This window comes from Lonchura striata, chromosome Z (assembly GCF_050655825.1).
Source record: "Lonchura striata isolate lonStrDom1 chromosome Z, ASM5065582v1, whole genome shotgun sequence".
NCBI classification, from domain to species: Eukaryota; Metazoa; Chordata; class Aves; order Passeriformes; family Estrildidae; genus Lonchura; species Lonchura striata.
The window spans coordinates 64508449-64529728 of NC_140740.1; the positions used below are offsets into that span (position 1 = coordinate 64508449).

The 21280-nt window shown below is 38.8% G+C and overlaps 1 long non-coding RNA gene across 2 annotated transcripts; it reads left to right on the top strand.

Annotated features, from left to right (window-relative positions):
- Positions 1-575: 575 nt before the first annotated feature.
- On the top strand, positions 576-19853 carry LOC110473163 (uncharacterized). Of its 2 annotated transcripts, none has more exons than XR_014951073.1 (4): positions 576-999; positions 1464-2777; positions 5234-5375; positions 7361-19853. It is a non-coding gene; the product is annotated as an uncharacterized LOC110473163 (long non-coding RNA). The 2 variants fall into 2 exon arrangements; XR_004149328.3 differs by having other exon boundaries at positions 633-999; positions 2689-2777; positions 7361-7572.
- The last annotated feature ends 1427 nt before the right edge of the window (positions 19854-21280 follow it).

Sequence of the window (21280 nt, forward strand, 5' to 3'; positions counted from 1 at the left end):
CACATGAAATTCCAAAGGTCAGTTATTTCTTCCATGAAAAAGTACATAAAAACCCCTGACTGACAGATGAACCAACCAACCAATCAACCCATCCCCACCCCAATAAAATTCCAGAACTCAATCCCACCCAACTCAACCCCAAAACCCCACAAGCAACAAAATCAAAGCAAAAAATACCCACCTCAAACCCCAAACATTATTGTTGGTTTTGTTGCTGTTGGTGGTGCCATTATTATTATTGTTATTGTTATTGTTATTGTTGTTGTTATTGTTATTGTTGTTGTTGTTGTTGTTGTTGTTGTTGTTGTTGTTGTTGTTGTTGTTAATGTTATTATTAAGGTGGTTACTATTATTAGTAGTACTATTATTCTTGATAATGATAATAACAATGATAATGAAAGTTATTATTATTAATATCAATATCAATATCAATAATAATAATAATAATAATAATAATAATAATAATAATAATAATAATAATAATAATAATAATAATAATAATAATAGTAGTAGTAGTAGTAGTAGTAGTAGTAGTAGTAGTAGTAGTAGTAATAGTAGTAGTAGTAGTACCCTTTCCAAAGCTCTTCCCCGTGTTCCCTGAGCGCGGGTATGAACACCCAGCGGATGCTGACGGGAGCTACGCGTGCCCACGGCGGGCGAACAAACGCCCCTGCGGCCGTGGGAAAAGGGGCTCTGCAGGAATCTCCCGGGCCAGTGGGATGTGCTTCCGCAGGGATGCTCCCGGGCCCGGGCTGTCCCCGCGGTTCCCACTGGGTGGTGGTAAAACGCTGCAGATGATCTCCCTGCAGTCACGGAAGCGCGGTGGGCTGCACAAAAAGTAGCTCAAAAGCAAAAACCTTTCAGGCGTATACAAATTCTGAGGGATCAGTACATCTTTACTGCCTGCAGTACCAGCCTTGATCTTCTTATCTGCCCGCTGACTGAAGGACCTTAATATCTACAATAGCAGTCAATACTACAATAACTTTGAGGTTTGAGGTGGGTATTTTTTGCTTTGATTTTGTTGCTTGTGGGGTTTTGGGGTTGAGTTGGGTGGGATTGAGTTCTGGAATTTTATTGGGGTGGGGATGGGTTGATTGGTTGGTTGGTTCATCTGTCAGTTAGGGGTTTTTATGTACTTTTTCATGGAAGAAATAACTGACTACAATACAGTACAATGCTGTACCCAGAGAAAGCCCAGTGATGAGGACTTTCTGGACGCATACACACTGTCCCATAGAATCACAGAATGGCCTGAGTTGGAAGTGACCTTAAATGTCTAATTCCAAATCCCCTGTGGTGGAAAGGGATACACCAGGCTGGTCAGAGCCCCATCGAACCACCTTAAATACTTCCACTGACCTGGTGTTCACAACTTGTCTGGGCATTTGGTTCCAGAGCCTCATCAGCCTCACAGTCAAGAATTTCTTCCTACTATCTAGTGTAAACGTACTCTCTTTCAGCCTGAAGCCATTCTCTGAACGCACCACTCCAGACCAGAGCAAATGGGTCCTGCTGGCCACACTGCTTTGATCAAACCCAGGATATGGTGTGCTTCTGGGCTGCAAGTGCACATTGCCTCCAACAGCACTCCCAAGTCCCTGGTGAAAATTAAGAGTGACTAGTGCAAAAGCAATTTCCAGCTATGGCAGGGTAGGGTGGCCCTTTTGTAAATCTTTAACTTTCAGGCTTAAAAATAGAAACACAAATAAAAGTTTCCTGAAGTTCGAGAGAGACTGATAGAGTGTATTGCAGTATTGCCTCTCTCAAAGTTATCATTTGTCCCAAGAAATTATGTTAAAAGCATAAAACATGTAAATGTACAGACACAGAAGAGAACAATGAATGTGTGGCCAACACTTATGTTACACATTAATTTTCTTATGAAACACAAAGTTCTTTTACTGAAGTTTTTGGGAAATGCACTAAGGTTTTTGTGTCTGAATTTTTCCTGGTTTAGTTGCAGACTTTCAGAAGGTCACAGTTTATTCCCCCTCACAAGTTGCAATGCAGCTGAATGTTGATGGCAAAATTTGTTAGCTGCCTTTTTTTTTTCCCTGGCTTGTAGCTGATAATTTATTTGCCAGATAAGCACTTTCAAATCATCATATCTATGGTTTCAATTGGGCCTGTAGGCCAAATTTTTTCTGCCTTTAGTCATGTTTTGTAGAGAAGCATGTTTTGTAGCAGCAACACCTGTATGAGAGTGGCCTTCACTTTGAGTAGGAGTACAAGGTCAGTGCTGAAACCTACAAGAGCTAATTACCAGAAGAGTGAAGAACATAAGAAGGAACAATCTCAGTGTCAGGACATGCTCGCAGTCCTTGTGAGCTAGACCAGATGTTAAAAACTAAACTTGTAAATATGAAGCTGTTTCTAGACCAAGAGCCTTCTCTTCTCCATATGCTCATATTGTTATTTATATCCCTGGATAAAACGGGATGTGTGTCCCCATGTGGTAAATGACACTTCCAGATCAATAGCACAGACTGAGCTGTTGCTGTCTGAAGGCAGCGGGGCCTGTGCTGCGGGAGAGGACAGGCCATGTCCTTGTTAACACCTCAGCAAGTGCAATCCCATCTGGCACTGTTTAGCTAAAGCTTTACAGGAAAGAAACTGCCTTCTGGAGTTTGTCCTTTTGAAACAAGACTGAGGAAATGCTGAAGACAACTTTGTCTGCATTTTCAGTTTTCTCCTGTTATTGCATAAGGAAAAACTTCCTTCTTGGAGGCTGTTGAAGAACTAGGACATATTGTGCACTTCAACCTGAAAAAGAGGTAAGTGGGGACATTATGACAGGGTCTGCATTCTTGTGAGAGATATGAAAGGCAGGAATCTACATCTCTTCTGTCAAAAGAAGATGTGAAACAGAAGGCATAAAACTGAAACCCCACCTAGCAACTTTTTTTACCCCCTTCATGAATAAAGCTGTGGAGCTCACAGCCATGAGGTAATTTTAGTGGGCTTAGGGGAAGAGGGAAGTTAATGAAAAACAAAATCAGCAAGACTCTTAAATGGGAAGGAAAAAAAAAAAGAACCTCTGATTACGTCCTTGAGCATGAAAACACTGCTGTCTGGGAGAGCACACTGGGAAGTGCTGCTGTGAGCTGGCTCTCCCTCAGACAGCACTCTTCGCTGCTGTGAGGAACCTTTGATTTCTCACTCTGAGGCGGTTGTTTCCTTCCTGTGTCATGAAGGAATTTACATTGGACTGTCTTTGCAGACTTCTTAGTTGCCTCTCTGGCAAATTGGCATGGTTATTAATCTTACTATATTCTGTTAACACCTTTCTGGCATTTATTGCCACTGGTGAAAGGCAGACATACTTGGTAAGGTTTCTGAAGCTTGAAGGAGTAGGAAAAGACAGACAAAATAGAATGAGGCTTCATCAGGCTAACCTAAGGTGCTGAATAAGATATAGAAGATGGAGTCTCTGTAGCATTCATAATAGTTTAAAAGCTTAGATGCAGCGTATGTCACCCTCAATCATGTCTTTGTAGTATTACTTATTAACAATGATCATAAAAAAGTAATTGGCAAACTTTAAGGCATCACATTTCCTACTGGTGGAAAAGAACTAGGCCTTCTGAGTTCAGCTTCTTAGCATTGCAAACTGCTTTTTCTGCCAGTGCTCTGCTGGCAACCTTTGAAGAGGAAAGGGCTGTAACTATCAACATTCCACCTGCAAATATTTAACCTACTTGCATTTCTACAAGGATTTTGGGTCATTTGGGGGAAAAGTATACTAAAAATATGTGCATTTTTCTGCATTTCTTTAACCTTGTGATTTTGGAAGCCATTTGTGTATTTTGGATTTTTACCTTGAAACTGTGCTCAGCAGTCACATTGCCAAAGGTCATACATCTGCATTGTACCTGTACCTGCTCTTCATATTTCCTCTATAATGAAAAGCTTCAGGCCTTACAAAAATGTTATATACGCATGTGCTGTAAGCTCTAAAAGCTTGAAGAGAGTTGAGCTGGTTTGGCACAACTCTTTAGCTGTCACTGACATGAGTCTTTTCTGCACTGAATATGTAAGTCCCAGGAGTCAGAACCTCAGTGTAATACATCATGGGCCCCTGTAACTTTGCTTTCAGTAACTGATTTATCTACTGATAAAGTGTTCTGCAAGTTTACATGCTACATTAGAGAGCTGAACTCCATTTTCTCTTGTCATGGTATGCAGAGGTAAGTCGCCCAAATGCCCTGTCAAGGAAGTAGGACAGTCTTTCACATGCAAGGTACTCATCAGTTTAGACTAGAGTCTTGATCTTTATTTCCTTTTGCATCCTGCATTTTAATACTTTCCTCGTGCTGCTGGGGTTGTTTTACCCTGTGATTGCCACTAAGCCAGCCCATAATCAGTTGAAGGAAAAGGCTGATTCCAAGGAGATTTTCTAAAAGAAATGAGTCATTTATTGATTCCCCAAGTATAATGTTACCACTGGAAAACTGATCAGCTGGAAGTAGCCTCTTGTCACAATGCTTGTGCTGTCTTCAGCCTGCAGAAATAAAGCAAATCATATAGGAACCTCCATTCCCTCAGACACATAAAGACCTTCATCAGTTGATTAGTCAATTAACTTTTTAATCAAGACCTTAGCAAACAGATGATGATGTATGTTGAAGAGTGGACACTTTAATCAGAAGTAGTCCATACAAAGAACTGCCTGGTGCAAAGGAGGTAAATTTCTGGTTGCTGCGATAATCACCTCCCATGACTCACAGATGCACTTAAGAGTCCTAACTTCCTCCATTACCTCAGCTGTGAGAATGCAGATGCCACTTGAGTGAGAAAGAAAGCAGTTAATATACAGCTGCAGCATGAAATAATTGCTTCTCCAGTTCTCTTCTCTATACTCCCAGAGGATATTCCAAGAAAGTAGACCAAACCCATTTTTAGCTCAGTCTTGAATTATTGAACATACTATGTACCAGGCTATTAACCAAGGGAAAAAGTGGTTAAGAAAAAGACTTGCATGCATAGAAGAATAGGATATTTGTTACAAAAAAACAAAGTATTTTTGTCTTGTTGGTTTTTGTTGTTGTTGTTTTAGTTTTGTTATTTTTTTGTTGCTTGTTTGAGTTTTTCTTTATGTATAAAGCAGGTAAATCATAATTTTAAAACTAAAAGCTCTTTTTCATCCTATGAGTATCCAGTTTTCATTATAGGTAGAATCATTATGGGAATCGCAAATGCTGTGAAATAACATTTTTTTCTTGTTGTTAAGGTCTCTTTATCCAGGTGGATCTTCCAAAATGTGATGTTAATTCATGCACTTCCTAACAAGTCTAATACCTCTCCCAGCAGAGGTATGCCTGCAGTGCAAATCCAAGGAATGACTGCTGTTCGTGGAAGTATCCATCTCACAGGTAAGGCAGTAAAGCTACCGCAGAGCAAGATGAGATACATCCAGTGAGTACTCAGGAGCTGCTAGTCTGCAAAATATTCAGTAAATCTACATCTAGATAAACCAGCTAGATAAAACCATCTCTGCATACACTATCACTAGTGGTGTTAGTGAGCTACTGATCTTTAATCATACTGGACTAAGAAAAGGAAAAACACACTGAGATGTATGCCCATGAGTGTACTCCGTGGCACAGCTAGTGCAGGTGTACCCACCATAAAGAGCCACACTTAGAGTATAGCATCTGCTCTGCCATAATAAGGGCTTCAAAGCTCTTGGGAGCTCCAAGAGCAACTCCTCAAGGAGAATGGCAGGAAGTGGTGGAGCACTGAAAGAGAGAGGTACCTCTCTCTCCTACCATGTGAAGGGAAAATCTGAAACATCACTTTAAAAGTGATTCAAACACCACAGTGCACATCTTTATAAATGGTTACCGTTCAGCTAACAGCAGCAAAAAGAGCAATGAATCTGCTTAGGAGGAGCAATGAAGGACCTTAAAAAGCACAGCTATTTCCCACCTCTGCTTGCTGTGCTGATCTGCAACCAGGTGAAAGTTGCTGGCAGCTCAAAATCCAGCCTGACCACCTGGACAATTAATTCATTGTAACTTCCACACCACTTGCAAAAAAGCCACATCATGTCATTGCTGTTGGAGCTATGCATAAGAGAGAGTGAATAAATTATACAGCACTTTTTGAATGCATCTGTGCAATCAGTGAGGAGGAGTTACATAAGGCTCCTCTTCCTGGTGAAGGGGAAAGTGCCTTTCTTCAGCACAGTTCATCCAGGGACAGGTTCTGCACAGGAGAGTACTGACAAACTCTTAGACACAGAAAATAAGGTGACAGTTTCCTCTACAATTCTCAAAAATTTCTTAGGAGGGCCAAATCCTAGAGCCTATGGAAAGCTTGAGCAAAACAGCTTTTAAGCCAAGGATCTCAACAGGCACAGGCAAAACTTTGAAAGCATTGCAGCTGCAGGTCTCCTGCAGGTTGTGCAGTCCTAGACCATTTTGCAAAAAAGAAAGCCTAAAAAATGGACATGTACACTTACAGAGCCCATATTCCATATTAACATAATTTCCACTCTGGCAGGCAGTGTACCCTTTCTGGGTAGAGCTTCCCACAGAATTTCCTGCTTTCACAAACAAAGCAAAACTTGTCTGATAGTTTGCAGACACGTGACTACTGTGCAGTGTACAGAGCAGTTAGTGGTATCTCATGGCTGGTAGCTGAGGCAGACTTCTTTAAAAATTGCTTTAAGAAACCATCAACAGATGGACAGAGAACTGGGAGATGTCTCAAGACTTCTGCTTAGTGTTTGGAGGAGAAGATGCCTCTCTCAGAAATGCTAGTGGGAACAGTTTTATCTCCAAGTGAAGAAGAGTAGCTGTGCACACACTGAACTGCAATAACTACATGCTGTTTATTAGAAGAAAATGTGCTGCAAAGCATGCTAGCCCAGTGGAAGGCATTTTCCCCCTCACCTCTGAAGTGGATTATAAGTACCAACACAGACAATTCCCTTAACTCAGCTACTTTTGATGTCTTGATTTAGGAAATAACTTTGTGTTTCCCAAAGCTAATGTGCAGTTAAAAAGTAGTTTCTCTTCTTCTCTCTCTGTGTGTGTGTATGTGTGTGTGTGTGCGTGCATACTTATGCTCTTTTTGTAACATCTGTGCGACAAAAGAATTCATGACCCCTGAGTGTTCTGGGTACTAAGGAGAACTTTTCTACATAAAACCTCTGTGATTGCTACTGCTTTTACTGATTTAGAACCTTTGTTCTGACCCTATTCTATAGCTGAATGCCTGTTTTAACCTGCTGTAACTTCTACTCTTTTCTGAATCAAGCTGGCGAGAAACCAGATTTCAATGTTTATTTCCAGTGTTATTTAAAAATAAGAGATTCACTAGAGACATCTCTATTGCCTGTGTCTTGCTGCAGATGGGCTCCAGCCACTGATCAGAAGCCAGTGGAGCTGTAGATGTGGATTGTAAAGAAGTCTGTTCATATTTTACAAACAGAAGGATGCAGCTTTCTCCCTGTGTATTTGTAGCTTAGAAAGAATGAGCCAACCCCAGCAATAACAGTAACAAAAATAACCTAGTATGGACCAGAAGCCTATTAAAAAAAAAAAAGTTATGTAATCTCTCTACCTCTGTCTCACACTTTTCTTTCCGTCTCAAGTTCCTCTGGCTTTCTTTTTTTTAATATATTTGTCTTATTAACTTTACAATCATTATCAAAACACAGTATCTGAATACAATAAGAATCTACCTTCACAGGGAGCAATAGGAATCCAGTCACTACTAGGCACTTTATTGATTGCTTTACAGATTTCTAATTCTCTGGAGGGAACAGAGAAACATTTTTGTGTTGCTTCTCTTTCTCCTCATTTTTTCTCTGCAGTCATTGACGCAGGGGACTCTGACCTGCAGAGCTCTCTGCCCACTGCAGTGCTGACAGACTTGCAGTCAGCAGAGCTCTCTCACCACAGCTGTTGCTTGCACAGCAGTGGGCTTCTGCTGCTCACCCTTGAGGAGGTGGCATCTCTCAGGGTAGGAACAAGGCTGAGTATCCAGGGCACAGCTCAGTCTGAAAAAACACAGCTGTCAATGATGAAATAACATTCTGGAGAAGTCATCTGGAATAACAAGGAACTGTTATAAACTCTAAGCTTCTGAAGGAGTCAGAGAAGAACTAGATCTTCGGATAGTAGTTGTATACTGTAACTTACCCCACCACTCCAGAGCAGATAGGCTGAGGCTAGCAGTTAAGCAGGAGTTCTCTGGCATAAAATTGAAAGGCAGTGTGGCTGCAGCTTGTTGAAAAAGGGATCAGACAAGCATATGAGCAGACAGGTAGATGAAATGGGTAGATGTCTTGGGTGATTGTCTTCAGAGATAGGAGGCTAAGAATTTTTTTTTAATGTACTAGGTTAATGAGACAAATGGGAAACCATATTCTTGTTTACAGATATCAAAGCTATTTTATTTTTCCAGTCAATTTAGTAATACTATCTGTCTCTGTGTTGTTTTTCTAACAGTAATATGTTTCTCAAAGCTGCTAATGCTGTAAACTGGCTAACAAATTTGCATGTGCCAAGATATCCTCATTAAGACAAGGATAAGAGATTTGTTAGTCAAATTAGTAGCACTGAAGGACTTGAACACATAGCAGGCCTGGCATTTTCTTATGCTTAATCTTCTAGGAATGTAACAATCTCCTCCTTACTGAAGAGATAGATGTATGGAAAAATTCTGTAAGTGTAACAGAACATGCAAGGGAAGGAAAAATAAAAATAAAAACAAAGGGGGAGGGGAAAGGAAAGGAGAACAAGGAAAAGGAGAAAACGGTGCAGTTAGTAATAAAATCAGTATTGCCAAAATTTGAAGTAAGTTTGAACTTTCAAAGGAAATTGAATTTTCTAGTCATCAGTGCTATATTTAGAAGGAAAACAACTACAACAAAAGACATGATCTATCTCTCTGTGAAGCTGAACTGAAGATTAATGTGATTCTACCTATGTTCTAAAATAAAATTAACATTTTTTTTTTAATACGATGTTGAACATGTAAACAGAGAATGCAAATAAAAATATGGGAAGGGAAACTATATCCCAAGTACTAAGATTTGGCCAAATTACAGAGTATTTAATAAATATAATTTTGAAGGTATCTATTATTTATTTACAAAGCATGCTTTTTGAGGTTTATACTATGCAACTAGAAAACAGTATAAATAATACCGCTATAGAAAAAAAAAGGGAAAATGCAGATCCTGTCACTAGGCTGAAGTTATATGATGATTAAGGTCACAATAGCAGATCATCTGACAGAGGAAAGCTGACCAAAGGCAATGCATGATTCCCATTTCTGTAGAATTAGTCAGCATGTGTGACACTGTCTGTAAAAGACTACTGAAAACAGCTCAGGTGGAGAGACCAATTCCGTGCTTTGCTTTAAGGTTTTGGACTGGATTAAACTGCAACATGACCACTGCCTAAAGAAACCCCTTAATATCAAAATTTTTAGCAAGAAAATAGTTAAAAAATTGGTTGCAAATGGGACAAAACAGAGGCTAGTTGTACAATATGCAAATGAAATGCTTAGTATCTTTATTTAACAGTGTACCTGAATTTTCTTAGGTGAGTAAAATCTCACAGAACTCTTTGAGTGGACTTTTAACAAGCTTTTAATACACTGCCCTTTTAATATACTGTCATATGCAAAATTAGGTGATATAGCAGGGTGTTGGACTGAAGATTATTCATAGTCACATGTAACAGGTTTTGCAGCAATAAAAATATTAATGATAATCTGGTGATGATTGACTGCTTGAGAAAATTTCTGCTGAAAATCATGGTAAGTCTATTAAATTTTAAAAAGTATCATCCCCTTATACAGTTTATGTCCTTTACTGATGGTATTGTTTTTACACACTCTAAACACTTAGTCCTTTGCAGCTCTCACCTGAGCTTTTAATTCTTACTCTTTCTTAATATTCACAGGAAGTAAATTTTCATCCCTAAGGAACAGTAAAATATTTGATAGGGAGAGGTATCTTACTGTAAACTGTATGCCTTCCAGCCCAGTTTCACAGTTCAGTGGCTGCTGGATTTTTCACTTGCTCTGCTGTACAAGGATGTTTTACTTTGTTCCTCTATCACTACCCACAATGCAACATTAGAGGTCCTGGTTGATGGCAATTTATGTACACCTGATTCCTTATTAAGTCTGATCTCAGTGAGGTCAAGGCTAATCTGTTCTAACATCGAGACCTTCTGCTTTTGTTTAATATAGCTCACTGAGATTAAAATAGGATTAGAGCTCATCTGATCGGGAGAATAACCTCTGCAGATGAACTCTTCTACTGTTCTTTTGAAAAAATCACAACACTGTCTTGCAATGGCCATAGTTTCTATATTTCAATAGACATAAGACATTTGGTTGTTTTACATTTGTCCCTGTGATAGTTTTGAAACCAGACTTATTATTTCCCAAAGTCAGATCTAGTTGTTACTATGCACACAGAATTCATGATTATGGATTTCAGAATGGATAATTTTCTCATTCATCTCAATGCATTTTCACTACAGCAGTAAAACTAAAACAAATTTAAATGAATTAATAGAAACTTCATGAGGTACATTTAATAAAGTTTAAATTTTCACTTATTTTATTAACAAGTTTGCATTTTACATGTTTTTTCTTTTTGAAACACATGCAAGTAATAACTGTGAAGAACTAAGATGTTTTCACTTCATCTTGCTTCAACATTTACATTATGCATAATCACAGAAAAAACCAGGTCTATGTTATCCAAAAGATATTATCCTAACTTCATGGGTGATAAAGCCAAGCATAAGGATTGTCAAAAAAATTAAACTAATAATACTTTTCTGTGGGTTCCCACCTCCCCCACAGTATGTTCAGTAAAGCCATTCTTCTGCAGTATTTTCAATGTTGACACAGAAAATTTTATATTAAAGAATAGGAATTTGATGTGACCATAAAGTAAAGCAAAAGTAAAAAGAGCAAAATTATTGGATCAATGTGTTCTCATTATTCAGATTCTAAGAAATGCAAAAAAATATAACTGTCAATGATTAGGATTATATAAAATATCACAGGTAGCATGCAGAGAAAAGATCAGCAGGGAGAGAGTTCTGAAAATGTTATTTTTGCACAGACAGGCTGCTTGGCTGCTGTCCTAGATTTCAGCCTGCTCTAGTTGGAGGTCATGCTGTGGCTAAAGTATTTAGCAAGGTCAATCTGACCAACTCAGTATAAACCTGGAATAACTCTACTGAGGTGTAGAACAAGAACAACCAAGAAGAAAACATGGTATTTTTGCCCTGGTTGCAATACTACTATCCAAACTAGCAATGACACTAATTGATTTCAGGATTTTTCAAGGTATGATCCTTGGCCATTTTACTTCACTGGTGCAGGGTGTTATCTTTTGGGGGATGTTACTTCTTAATAGTAATCTGAGAACATTCTGCCACCAAGGTTTGGTCCCTACCTTCTCTAACAGTAAAGTTTTTGCCCTGCTTGGGTGTCTGAGTGAAGGAAAACCCTGTTAAATGACAGAAGTGAATACTAAAGAGTTGCTTGAGTTCTTAAAAAGTTCTTAGTGGGAGCAAGAGAAGATACCTTTTATGATCTGTGTTAATTACACTTTCTTAACTGTATGGGATGAACTCACATATGCATTTTACTTTAAGAGAAGAGAGTAGCAATTGAAAGCAACATGTATCTCCCTAAATGAGAATGTATGATGGTATCAGTATTATTCCATAAAGGTTCAGATTTTTAATCTGATCAGCAAACTCATAGTTTATAAGTAAGAGTATGCAACTATGTGAAAACAGGAATGTAAAAAAAACCCAGCATTATTGCATATCTGGAAAATAGAGCTTAGGCTGCTACATGATTGTTTAACAAACTCTTTCTTGCCAGATACTCTACAATTCATCTTACTGTTGTCTGCATTTCTCATGTAGGTGTAAGTTTAATTTCTCCATAATGAAGCCAGAAGAGCACATGAGCATTGAAGCTGCATGTGTGTATAGGGGAAGTAATATTTTAAAGCTAAAGCAGTAATAACCTTTATAATCAGGAGTTGAAAATGAATTCTGTGTTGTACATTCCCTCTGAAATAATTTCTTAAGCAACCATTCTTGGTTGCTTCCTGTATGCTAGGAAAAGCAATGCAGTTTTTTTGCTATGTTTAGAAAACATAATCATCCTGCTCTTCTAACTTGGTAAATATGTTCCCATTTTTCCCCATATGTACAGAAGGACAATTTTATTTTGTAAAAGCAAGAATTGCCATACCAATGGTGTTGCACAATTACAACTGAAGTGAAAGGTCTCATTTGTAACTCTGTTTTCAATGAAATAAGTTTACATTTTTCCTGTGCATCAGAGGTTCTAGCCAAGCCAGCACCAAAAATGCTTACATTGCATATGAGGAAAAACTTGATCCCTTTGTAAAACTTTGGCATTGTTGACTGGGAATTGCATTAGTATTCTAACACCTCAGAAACACCTTTTGGGAAAATAGATCACAGACCAATATGTGATTGTTTACCAAAGTTTTTCTGGCCAGATACTATAGAACTGATGATGTCTGACCATGGATGTTGTATAATAGTCCTCAGTTTAAGTAATTGCTGGGAAGGTAGATTTCATAATTAACAGACCCTGCTGAAACTGGTTCAAAAAAGTTGGTGGAAAGTCATATAGGAATAATAAATCAGCCAGCTCAAATGATATTTGATGTCAGAGTGTGAAGGTAGTTAGTACTGTTAAATGGCAAGACAACACCATTAAATCACAGATTGCCCCTACAGAGGTTTTTGGTAACATCAATTTGAAAATGGGAATATGTTGTTAAAGTGAAACCTGACAGTTAGAAAAATTATGATGAAATGAGCAAAGCTGTACCCAAGAAAAAACAAACTATTTGAAATTATGGGAGCTGCCACATATTTATAAACCTGTGTTAGAAACTCATTATTTGAAATCATAGGAGTGTCATACAGACTTATAGCTGATACCATTTTATTCAGAAGAAAGGGGAACAGACAAGCTATAGCATATGGGAGTGTCCAAATTTGGCAACATGGACATCAGCATAACTCAGGATACCAACTACTATAGGAAAAGACTAAATTACTACCTCCTGAAATTCCCAGCAACTGGATAAGATACTTAGAGACCAAATATAAAGAGCTAGAAAACCTAATTGTATTTGACAGTGCACATCATAAAATGTTAAAGTAGTAATATGCTTTGGAATAAACAGGTATGCTATTGGAGCTGAAGCTTTAGGAAAATTTGGAAATCTCTTGGAGGTCTGCTGTAGTGGTTGAACTATAGTGCAGAAAAGCATGCATACTTCCAGACCTTTGGGACCTACAGCAATCTGTGCTTGCTGGTGTTTGCAAGAGTGCAGCCCTCCTCTGGGAATTCACAGCAGCCCAAGGAATGCCTAGAGCTGGTTCCCTCTGTGGTGGTCTCCAATGTACCATGCAGTATCCATGGGCCAGGACACCTGTGAGGAGCAACAAGGAAGCAGGACTGGTCCCTGCCTCATGGCTCCCCTCCTCAGGACCTGTGCCTGCAGGCAGCTCACCTGCCCACAGACCCCCAGGACTGCCCCAGAGGCAATGTCTGACAGGGCTGTCCCAACACCAGCTGTGTAACACCACTTGGCATCTCAGGCTAATTTTCTATGGGTCCTTTCCTCCTAATGTCTCCATTTCATTCTTCATACAGAGAAGAAAATATACATATGTACATACATCCATAGGCAAGTGGTACTGCATGAAAGCAGAAGCACCCTGGTCATCACCTCTCTCCCTGCAGTCCCTTTCTCACATTTCTCACGTCTTTTTTTACGCCCCTCTGAAACTCATGGCACATGCTCTCTGCTTACTTGTGGGAAATCTAAGTTTGCTGAAGAGCAGATTGATACTGTTTGGCTCTCAAGTATGTTGATTTATTAAGAGAACACATTAATTTGTGTTCCAAGTAAAGTTTCAGCAAATTGACTCTATAGAATCTGAGTTTAGTATGCCTACATAAGAAGTTTAATTTTGGTTTTTAAAATGTATTAATCATCCGTCCAAAAAAATTACAGACAGAAGGTGACTGATCAGAGAATAAATCCAGAAATAATTGCACTTCCAGATTCTGTTGCCAGCAAAGTCCTTTGTTTCAAAGAAGCCAGATTTTTCCCTGTCACTCCCCCAGAATAAAACGTCAAACTGGGATAAAACTGAGTACCAACTAGATTGACAGGAGTTAAGCACCACACAAACCCCTGGCAATTCAGGTAAATCCCACAAATGATTCATCCATTTTGAAATCTTAGACTAGCTTAAATTAAACAAAACATAGTTCCTGGACCTCTTAGAAAGGACAGAAATTACTCGCAGATGGAACAATTTTGCAGAAGTAGGTTTGGCTCTTACAGTTTGCAGGCAAGCCCACACAGGCCACAGAATGGAGCTAGTTCCATTCTCAAGGCACCTAAACAGCAAATGCTTTATTTACTATGTTAACTCTATGCTGACCCAAATTACTTTCAAATCTGCATGTGTCTATTCCAATCTTGCTTCCCACACCTAGCATTCCTCCCCAAAATGTCCCTCCAGCAAGGTGCAGCCTCTGCCAGACAATGATTTTTGTCTATCCCAAACCTTTTGCATTGGTGCATCTGTACTTTGATGCAATAAATCAATCAGCCTGCATGCAAAGGATAAGATTTGAAAAAGTAAGTTTACGTGGAAACCATGAAGCATCAAAGCTCATGCTAGCAAAGGGCACACAGATCTCTGGTACACATGTAGGGCATCTATGAGTAATGAGACCCAGCCCTTTTGTGCCTGAACACCACTGATGGCACTGCTTGACCCTACAAGTTCTTGCACTTGAGGAGTGATAATGTCCCCTTAAAAGACCAAAGAAAAGACAAATTTGTCCAAAAATTTGTGGATTAGCAATTTGGCCATCTTTTGCTGGGAGGAATTTCTACTCTTTTGCTTGAGCACACAAAATCCCAGCACACAGCCACCCTTTTTCATGCAAAATTGCCACTTAACATGATATTCTGTCCATTTGCTGCTTTTCCAAGAAGGAAATAAACTTATTGTTGGAAAAAAAATCATACTGTCATATGAAAAATCATACTGGCCTGCTGTATTCAGTAGATGCATGGGAATCAGCCACACTGTTCTGAAATAGTTGTGTACCACCATGTTCATTTCTAAGCCTGTTCTCCCTAAAGAAATGACAGAAGTGTGCTTACAAAAGGTAAGAAAACATCAAGAAAGAGCTAAAGCTTTCAACTCAAGACATCCTGCAGTAGATCTAAACATGTTCTTTCAGATTTTAGGTTGTTCTTCTCTTGCTCTATGCCAGCAGGATGATTCAAAAAATCTTTAGTTCAGCAAGGGTTGTCAATCATTTGCTCTACATGTTTAGAGAGAGAGGACAAGTTTAATCGACTTTCATTACCTGGGCTCTGCTGCAGCAATTCCCAGGTGCATGGAGAGTACCACAAGGCACTGCTTTGCTTTCTTGCCTCCTTGTTTCCCTACAGGCACAGTATACAGAAGTAGACTTCTTTCTCCTTTTGCAAGTGAAGAGTGCCCTTAGTGCTAAGTGTCTCAAACTCTCTATACAGCCCATATTAAGAAAAGTTGCTGTTTCAAACCCTAAGACAGAGCCTGTGTGCAAAAGGTTGCCAGTTGGTTTTGTGAAGAGTATCATGTTTCTCATACTTTGTTGAAAATTTGCCCCCATAGCTTCAGCTATAATATTATCACTGACAAAAAGTCTGTAAAGTCACTCTCCTTTTACCCACTCAGGAGTAGTCAACCTTAGTTCAGCAACTACATTGATTAGACCCACTTCTCAGAACACTTAAAGTTTAGCTAAACTAATGGATCTAATGCTGATGTTGTTATTCTCAAATACCAAGTGTAAAACTGTTGACTTACCTGCCAAAACATTACATAGTCAATGGCATACCTGTTACTTACAGGTACAGACTTTCACCTGCAGAAATGATCATGGATGTGTGTGATAAAGATTAGCTTACTTTCCCTAGCTAGTGCTGAGAAATACAAATCTGAAGTACCAAGATGATAAGGGAATAAATGTGCATTTTATACTACACTTATAATGCTCAACTTAATTTTAACTGTGTGTGTAAAGGTTAAGTCTCCACTGACCTGGGACATGGTGCATACCATTTATTATTAAATGACAAGAGATCATAAAAAGGCTACTCTTTCCCAATTATTACAAAATTCAGTAAAGATGTTTACTCCTTCTTGGCATTAAAATGGAGTTTAATTGAATACATTTTCCACTTATATGTAAATTTCATGTCTTTTAAGCAGAAATAAACCAAGATGGCTCAAGCCATTTGAATGTCAATGAGACAGTCCAAAACTGCCTGAAAGCAGTAGTAAAACAAGATTGGAGCAGCACCTTCTCAGATCTTTTGGCAAAAAATACTTATCACTGGAGACTGCATGCAAGGTAGCACTGGATATTTGGTATTTGGAGGGAGACTTTCAGGTTCTGCAGGAACTGATGTAGGTGGCCCAGCTGGAAAGTTGCAAAAGTCAACATCTCTTAGATATGACACAGAACAGAGGTTCCTAACACTAAAGATCACATATCTGGGAGGAAAAAAAAACCCAACAAACCCAGATTAAGTAATTGCATCTGTCTTCTTAAATTGTTCTTAATGTAATGAACATATTACAGTGACCTTTAGAATGTCTAATGGGTGATGCATTTAAGCTTTTTGAATATTTAAGCCACCTTCAAGTTATGTTTCACTTGTTTATTTCTACCTTAGTCTGTGCACTAGACTGCATCATAGCCAAGATGGATTAAAAAACAACTTAGCCACTTTATACAAATATTTTCATATCTCATTTTTGTATTTTGTCTTAAATCTCAACTATAGAAACAATTCTATGCAGTTTCTCTTGGACTACTATGTTGGTTTGGTCTGTTTTTCTAATTCTTAAAAAAGCTACTATACTACATAAAAAAGATACCGCTCTTCATTTGTGATCAGAATCATTCTACACAATACAGGATTGTAAGCTTCAGAAATTTAAATATATTTTGGGATGTATTTCTCTAAAAAGCTCTTAATGAATGTAGGAAGATTACACACATTTGAATTACTAAAGTCATGACAGAGAGTCGTCCATTTAAAAATAAATGTGTGTCTTCTGAAAATTTCTCAAATCACAAATTTATTTTGGTTCCACCTACTATTTTATATTCTGGTTCCACATCCCATTGTTAGTTTGACAGGTCTGTTTTTTTCTTTTCATGGCACTAATTCCTTCATGCTACTTTAAATCATTCTTTCACCTTACTCTAAAATTCAATATAGTTCAATTCATTGCTTTGACCGCTACCAAATACAAAGCCTGTTATGTCAGTTGTTCTTTGAAATATTTTTGTTCCTTTTGCAACCACTGTGAATTTTGACATTCTGTCGATAGATGGGGTCTCTTGTCTATTGACCTGGGCATGTATTAGTCCATGATATAAACACTTTCAGTGTATGTGTGCGGGACTCTTTAACTGAGCAATACTAATTGGTACTATGCACACAAGCACCTAGCAATGTAAGAGGGAAATGACTCATGAATTTCTTTTCTTTTCATTGGCAATGTCTGGGGGTTAGCATTGGCTTCAGTCATAAAAAGATTTTCTTACCTCTTTCAGTTTGCTTCCTCTGTACTACAATTCTGTGCATAGTTAAGCATAGTTAATTCTCACAGTTTCCAGCCTCACTATTTGAGTACCATTTTTACTTCATATTTACTTCCCTGAAATAAATCCAAAGAGGGTAAGAATATCCATACTGTTCCAGTTTTTGTCTGAGATAAAGTTATCTATAAGGGCTATCTTTCAAATTTGTGCTGGAAACAGTGTTGATGACACAGGGATGCTTTCATGACTGCTGAGCAGAGCTTAAGCAGTGTCAGGGTTTTTCTGCTCCTCACAGCACCCTACCAGTGAGTGGGCTGGGGATGAACAAGGAGCTGGGAGAGGACACAGCTGGGACAGCCATATTCCAGACCATATGGCATCATGCTCAGCATACAGAGGTGGGAGAAGAAGAAGGAAGTGTTCCTCACCCACAGCTACCATTCTTTCAGGAGCAAACCTGCTCCAACATAGCCTTACCCATGGCTGCATACTCCCTCATGGGGCATACCTACTCTCCCTGGCTACGCACACTGAGGTGCTCCAGCATGACCTCATGCATGCTTCAAGGTGTTCTTGCAGCAGCATGGATTAATCCCTGGGCCACAGTCCTCTCAGAGGTGTACCTGCAGTGGTACACACATAACCAAAGCCACAGATACTTCATGCTGTGGCACAGGCATATCCATGGCTGTAGATGCTTTGGGGTACCCTGCTCCCTCCTGTGTGTACCTACTCACAGGTCATGGTGTCTCTCAGTTGATTTTGCAGTGGAGTTCCAGCCTGCCCAGTACAGTAGCACAGAATGAGCAGTGATGCCCTGGCCATCTGCCAGCCCACAGGCATCACCACCGCTGTTATCAGAATCCCAGGCCCAGCAGAATAACATGATCAGCAGCACAGCCCGATGGCAAGCAGTGAAAGCAAAAAGCAGTCACTAACAAGCACTAGACTCTAATATATAGCCAGGCAAGTCAGCCCCATGGCAAGCACAGGAGCCTGTTGATTAATAGCTAAGTAGTATAACTGCTATAAATTCAATCTAGCATTTTTCAATCAAACATTATCTTGCACCTTTTAATACTCATGATGGAATACTCATAACATAAAAGGACTGTTGTGGTTTAACCCCAGCCACCAACTAGGCCCCACACAGCTACTGGCTTACTTCTCTACATCAGGATAGGGGACAGAATCAGAATGATAAAAGTGAGAAAACTCGTGGGTTTGCAATAGCAATGATTTAAACAATAAAGCAGAAGCTGCACATGCAAGCAAAGCAAAACAATGAATTCAGTTGTCACCTCCCATGGGTAGGAAATAGCTCATCCATCCCCAAGAAAGCAGGCTTCCATCATATGTGGTGGTGACTGGGGAAAGCAAAGACAATCACCAAGACATTTCTTGTTTGTTCACTCCACCAGCTCTGTATGCTAAGCATGACACCACATGATCTGGGATATCTTTTGGGTCAATGGGATTCAGCTGGCTGGATATTTTACCTTCCAGCTCCTTGTGCACCCTCAGCCTTCTTGCCCATGGGGTGGGGTGAGGAACAGTAAAGGCCTTGATGCTGTGTAGTAAAACCAGTAATAAAGCATCCTTGACTTATCAACACTGTTTCCACCACAAATCCAAAATATAACCCCATAGTGATTGTTACAAAGAAAATTAACTCTATCTCAGCTGAAACCAGAACTAGTGTTTTAATTTAACTCTATATTGACATCTTTTCTATCCTGTTTTACTTGTTAAAAATGACAAAGTATGAAATAATTTTGATATTTCAAATGTCACCTGTTCCCAACTGCAATTAGCATTTAAAAGCTTAACATCCATTTTCATTCAAATATACCGCCTCTGTAGTCATGGTAACCTCCTCATCAGCTTTAGAAGGTACTGCTAGGGTACTTAGAGATGTTGTTATTTAGGATTTTTCTTTTGACTCCCTCCTCCTTCCCTCTCGATTACAAAAAGACACTCTGTGCTTGCTTTTACCAAGTTTAAGGTTTACAACAGCAAGAAAATAGACAAAACAAATATACTGTTAGAAAAGAAAAAAAGAAAAGAAAAGAAAAGAAAAGAAAAGAAAAGAAAAGAAAAGAAAAGAAAAGAAAAGAAAAGAAAAGAAAAGAAAAGAAAAGAAAAGAAAAGAAAAGAAAAGAAAAGAAAAAGGTTTTACTTCTTGCATCTTCCTGGAAATATGAATTGGTGAAGAAGAGTGGCTTCTGAATTCAGCTCACATGATACAGTTAACTACAGATAAGGTATTAAAAAGTATATATTCAGCATAAATAAAAATAAAAATAAAAACCTAGTTATACTTACAAATGTGTAAGAGTACAATCCAAATAGCTAGCAGAGGTGCCTTCTCTCCTCCCTTTAAAGGAGAAACATTGAACACCTGTGAGGCAAGTATTGTTTCACTCAAATGATTTAGTTACTCTGTATTTAACCAGGATACAGTCCGGTGTTTAATTTTATGAGGAAAAAAAAAAAGGAAATTCTTTTATTGTTATTATCCTTCTTCTACTAATGTAACTGTGCTTATTTAATACTCTCTGATTAGTAGGCAGTGTTTATATGAGGATGGGTCAGCTGATTCAAAATGCTTAAGTCATTGGTAGAGATACCCATCTGTGAGTCACATAATTTTTGTTACAGATATTATTGTCCCTGGCTTGGAACACATTTTTATTGTTGGGAGAAAAATCTTTGCATCTACAGAGAATAGATGGATATTAGAATTCAGATACATACACTTTCAGATAGTAGATAATATCATTACAGGGAATATAATCACATAATTATAGGGGATTTTCTACATATTCTCCCTGTGGTTATTTGTAAAAGTCACCTACTTCCAATTTTAATTCATAAATTGATAAAATTGGGATACTGCACATACCTCAGCCTACCTCTGGGCCATCTGTGAATCTGTAAAACCATTTTTGATATTTTTTCAAGTGGCCACTTTTCATAGACTGCAAACTAACAATTCAGCAGTCACAAGAAATTTTATAAGCATACCTACTCTTAATTCCTGTCACACTGTATAGCAGGCACAGGTTGAATGTTTGAGATGTAGCTACTTCATTTAGGTCTTGCATACGTGGATACAGAAGTAAATCCACATTTCAACTAATTCTCATCTATGTGGGGTCTCTAGAAGTGTTATAAGCAATCTCCACGTGTTTCCTTGCATCATCCTGAGACTGAACAAAGGCAAATTGTGATAATGCACAGGCATCCTCCATCAGCTGTCAGCCACTAACCTCCCAATATTAAACATGAAATAAATGTACACCACACAAGCAGACTCTGGCCTTAAAGCACACTTTGTGTGTGTGATTCAGCTGTGGCTCTCACTGGAAACCACTGAAATTTTGGAAATATCTTTGTAACCTTTTACATCTCCTTTGTGGTCACACAGTTTCTAAGATGCCTGCTGTACTTTGGTGTATCTCATTTGGGCATCTCCTAAGTCTTTAGAACTTATGAGTTTCCCATTAATGCCAAAGGCAAACCAAACAGCCCAGGTCCTACAAAATGCCAGTGTGGAAAGAGAAACAGACTGTGCATGCCAGGCTTACCCTAACAG